The following is a 4764-nucleotide window of genomic DNA, read 5'->3' as shown; positions in this document are numbered from 1 at the left end:
ATTATGGGATGTGTGTGGGGTTATTATGGGATGTTATATGGGGTTATTATGGGATGTCACATGGGGTTATTATGGGATGTTCTATGGGGTCATTATGGGGTGTGTGGGGTTATTATGGGATGTGTGGGGTTCTTATGGGGTTATTATGGGGTGTGTGGGGTCATTATGGGGTGTGATATGGGGTCATTATGGGATGTGTGGGGTCATTATGGGTCATTATGGGATGTGTATGGGGTTATTATGGGGTGTGACATGGGGTTATTATGGGATGTGATATGGGGTTATTATGGGGTGTGACATGGGGTTATTATGGGGTGTTATATGGGGTTATTATGGGATGTCACATGGGGTTATTATGGGATGTTATATGGGGTTATTATGGGATGTTATATGGGGTTATTATGGGATGTCACGTGGGGTTATTATGGGATGTTATATGGGGTTATTATGGGGTGTGATATGGGGTCATTATGGGGTGTGATATGGGGTCATTATGGGGTGTGATATGGGGTTATTATGGGATGTGATATGGGGTCATTATGGGGTGTGTGGGGTCATTATGGGATGTGATATGGGGTCATTATGGGGTTTATGGGGTTATTATGGGATGTGTGGGGTCATTATGGGGTTTTATGGGGTCATTATGGGATGTGATATGGGGTCATTATGGGATGTATGGGGTTGTTTGGGGTTGTACGGGGTTCTATGGGGTTATTATGGGATGTATGGGGTCATTATGGGGTGTGACATGGCGTTATTATGGGGTTATTATGGGATGTATGGGGTTCTTATGGTGTTCTTTGGGGTTCTGTGGGGTTATTATGGGATGTTTGGGTTCTATAGGCTTATTGTGGGGTTCTTATGGGATGTATGGGTTTGTATGGGCTTTTATGGGGTTATTATGGGATGTGATATGGGGTTATTATGGAGTGTCACATGGGGTTCTATGGGTTCTATGGGGTTATATAGGGTTATTATGGGATGTTTGGGATTGTATGGGGTTATTATGGGCTGTACGGGTTCTGTGGGGTTCTATGGGGTTTTATGGAGTTATTATGGGATGTATGGGGTTATTATGGGCTATGTTCTATGGGGTTATTATGGGATGTATGGGGTTATTATGGGGTTGGGTTATATAGGGTGGAGTATGAGGTGGGTATAGGGAGCGAGGTTATTATGGGATGGGGTTATATGGGGTGGGGTATGGGGTTATTATATAGGGTGGGATATGGGGTGGGATATAGGGTGGGGTTATATGGGGTGGGATATGGGGTGGGATATAGGGTGGGGTTATATGGGGTGGGATATGGGGTGGGGTTATATAAGGTGGGATATGGGGGTGGGTTATATGGGGTGGGATATGGGGTGGGGATATGGGGTGGGAAAGGGAGTGAGGTTATATGGGATGGGGTTATATGGGGTGGGATATGGGGTGGGATATGGGGGGGGATATATAGGGTGGGATATGGGATGGGGTTATATGCGGTGGGATATGGGGTGGGATATGGGGGTGGGTATATGGGGTGGGATATGGGGTGGGATATGGGATGGGGTTATATGAGGTGGGATATGGGGTGGGTATGGGGTGGGGTTATGGGGGGGATATTGGGGTTTATATGGGGTGGGATATGGGGTGGGGTTATATGGGGTGGGATATGGGGGTGGGTTATATGGGGGGGGATATGGGGTGGGATATGGGGGTGGGATATGGGGGTGGGTTATTATGGGGTGGGATATGGGGTGGGGTTATATGGGGTGGGATATGGAGTGTGATATGGGGTGGGGGCTCTGTGGGGGTGGGGGAGTTGAAGGGGTTATGGGGGGGTGAGAGATTGGGCTGTATGGGGTGTGGGATTAGGGTTAGGGGTGGGGGCATCTGTGGGGTGAGAGCTGATTTCTGTGGGGTGAGGGCTGATTTCTATGGGGTGAGAGCTGATTTCTATGGGGTGAGGGCTGATTTCTATGGGGTGAGAGCTGATTTCTATGGGGTGAGAGCTGATTTCTATGGGGTGAGGGCTGATTTCTATGGGGTGAGAGCTGATTTCTATGGGGTGAGGGCTGATTTCTATGGGGTGAGAGCTGATTTCTATGGGGTGAGGGCTGATTTCTATGGGGTGAGAGCTGATTTCTATGGGGTGAGAGCTGATTTCTGTGGGGTGAGAGCTGATTTCTGTGGGGTGAGAGCTGATTTCTATGGGGTGAGGGCTGATTTCTGTGGGGTGAGAGCTGATTTCTATGGGGTGAGGGCTGATTTCTGTGGGGTGAGGGCTGATTTCTGTGGGGTGAGGGCTGATTTCTATGGGGTGAGGGCTGATTTCTATGGGGTGAGAGCTGATTTCTGTGGGGTGAGAGCTGATTTCTATGGGGTGAGGGCTGATTTCTATGGGGTGAGAGCTGATTTCTATGGGGTGAGGGCTGATTTCTATGGGGTGAGAGCTGATTTCTATGGGGTGAGGGCTGATTTCTATGGGGTGAGAGCTGATTTCTATGGGGTGAGGGCTGATTTCTATGGGGTGAGAGCTGATTTCTATGGGGTGAGAGCTGATTTCTATGGGGTGAGGGCTGATTTCTATGGGGTGAGGGCTGATTTCTGTGGGGTGAGAGCTGATTTCTATGGGGTGAGGGCTGATTTCTGTGGGGTGAGAGCTGATTTCTGTGGGGTGAGAGCTGATTTCTATGGGGTGAGGGCTGATTTCTATGGGGTGAGGGCTGATTTCTATGGGGCGAGAGCTGATTTCTATGGGGTGAGGGCTGATTTCTATGGGGTGAGAGCTGATTTCTATGGGGCTGCCCCATAGGAGCTGGGTTTGGAGGCCGATGAGTTTTTCTGCCAGCGGCTGTTGGAGCAGACGGGGATTTGTGTGGTGCCAGGGAGCGGATTTGGGCAGCAGGAGGGGACCTTCCACTTCCGGTGGGACATTGGGGACACGGGGGGATGTGGGGGCAATGGGGGCATTGGGGGCATTGGGGAATGGGGACATTGGGGACACTGGGGGATTTGGGGGCAATGGGGGGACATGGGGGGAATGGGGGCAATGGGGGCATTGGGGGCATTGGGGGCATTGGGGGCAATGGGGGCATTGGGGGCATTGGGGGCAATGGGGTCACTGTGCTGGTTGGAGACGTTGGCCCCATTGCCCCCAATGCTTTTCCAATATCCCACATATCCCATAATGCCCCCATTCCCAATCCCCCATTGCCCCCAATGCCCCCAATGCCCCCAATGCCCCATTGCCCCCATTGCCCCCAATGCCCCCATTGCCCCCATTGCCCCCATTGCCCCCAATGCCCCCATTGCCCCCATCTCCCCCACTTCCCCCATTGCCCCCAATGCCCCCACTTCCCCATTGCCCCATTGCCCCCAATGCCCCCATTGCCCCCATCTCCCCACTTCCCCCATTGCCCCCATCTCCCCCACTTCCCCCATTGCCCCAATGCCCCCATTGCCCCATTGCCCCCAATGCCCCCAATGCCCCCAATGCCCCCATTGCCCCCATTGCCCCCAATGCCCCCAATGCCCCCAATGCCCCCAATGCCCCCAATGCCCCCATTGCCCCCAATGCCCCCAATGCCCCCACTTCCCCCATTGCCCCCATTGCCCCCATTGCCCCCAATGCCCCCATTATTCACCCCAATGCCCCCACTTCCCCCCATTGCCCCCACTGACCCCACGTATCCCCACAGGATGACCATCCTGCCCCCCATGGACCGCCTGCAGCGGATGGTTCGGACCATCTGTGATTTTTACACCGCCTTCGTCCGCGAGTTCTCCTGATGGACCCACAGCCGCCCATAGCAGCCCCATAGCAGCGCCATCCATGTCCCCAAATTTTGTGTCCCCAATCCCACCCATGTCCCCAAACCCACCCCCGTGTCCCCACGCTTTGTCCCCATGTCCCCAACCCCATCCACGTCCCCAAATTCTGTGTCCCCAACCCCATCCATGTCCCCAACCTCGTCACCCCAGTGTCCCCAAATTCATCCCCATGTCCCCAACCCATCACTGTGTCCCCAAACTGTCCCCAACCTCACCCCCATGTCCCCAACCCCATCCATGTCCCCAAATTTTGTGTCCCCAACCCCATTCCATGTCCCCAACCCCGTCCAGGTGTCCCCAACCCCATCCATGTCCCCAAATTTTGTGTGTCCCCAACCCCATTCCATGTCCCCAAATTTTGTGTCCCCAACCCCATTCCATGTCCCCAACCCCATCCATGTCCCCAAATTTTGTGTCCCCAACCCATTCCATGTCCCCAACCCCATCCATGTCCCCAAATTTTGTGTCCCCAACCCCATTCCATGTCCCCAACCCCATCCAGGTGTCCCCAATGCCACCCCCGTGTCCCCAAACCCACCCCCGTGGCCCCACACTTTGTCCCCACGTCCCCAACGCCAGCGGTGACGACGGTGACACCGACGGAGCGGAGGAGGAAGAACAATTAAAAAATAAATAAATAGTTGCAATTTATTAATTGCACCGTTAATAAAAACGCAATTAATTAAACAACTCAAAATCTTGGGGATGTCCCGAAGACCTTGGGGACATCTTGGGGACCATGGAGACGTCCTGGTGGCCTTGGGGACATCTTGGGGTCATCCTGAAGAACTTGGAGACGTCCTGGTGGCCTTGGGGACATCTTGGTGGCCTTGGGGACATCTTGGGGACCTCGGGACCATCTTGGGGTCATCCTGAAGAACTTGGGGTCATCTTGGGGACCATGGGGACGTCCTGGTGGCCTTGGGGACATCTTGGGGATCATTGGG

The 4764-nt window shown here is 53.5% G+C and overlaps 1 long non-coding RNA gene across 1 annotated transcript; it reads left to right on the top strand.

Annotated features, from left to right (window-relative positions):
- Nucleotides 1-2539: 2539 nt before the first annotated feature.
- Nucleotides 2540-4764, top strand: LOC146544830 (uncharacterized). The gene is made up of 2 exons (XR_014882750.1): nucleotides 2540-2911; nucleotides 3685-4764. It is a non-coding gene; the product is annotated as an uncharacterized LOC146544830 (long non-coding RNA).

This window comes from Meleagris gallopavo, chromosome 3, assembly GCF_905368555.1.
Source record: "Meleagris gallopavo chromosome 3, MGAL_WU_HG_1.1, whole genome shotgun sequence".
Lineage (NCBI taxonomy): Eukaryota > Metazoa > Chordata > Aves > Galliformes > Phasianidae > Meleagris > Meleagris gallopavo.
Note: the sequence above shows the minus strand (reverse complement) of the source record. Positions and strands in the feature narration are given on the sequence as shown.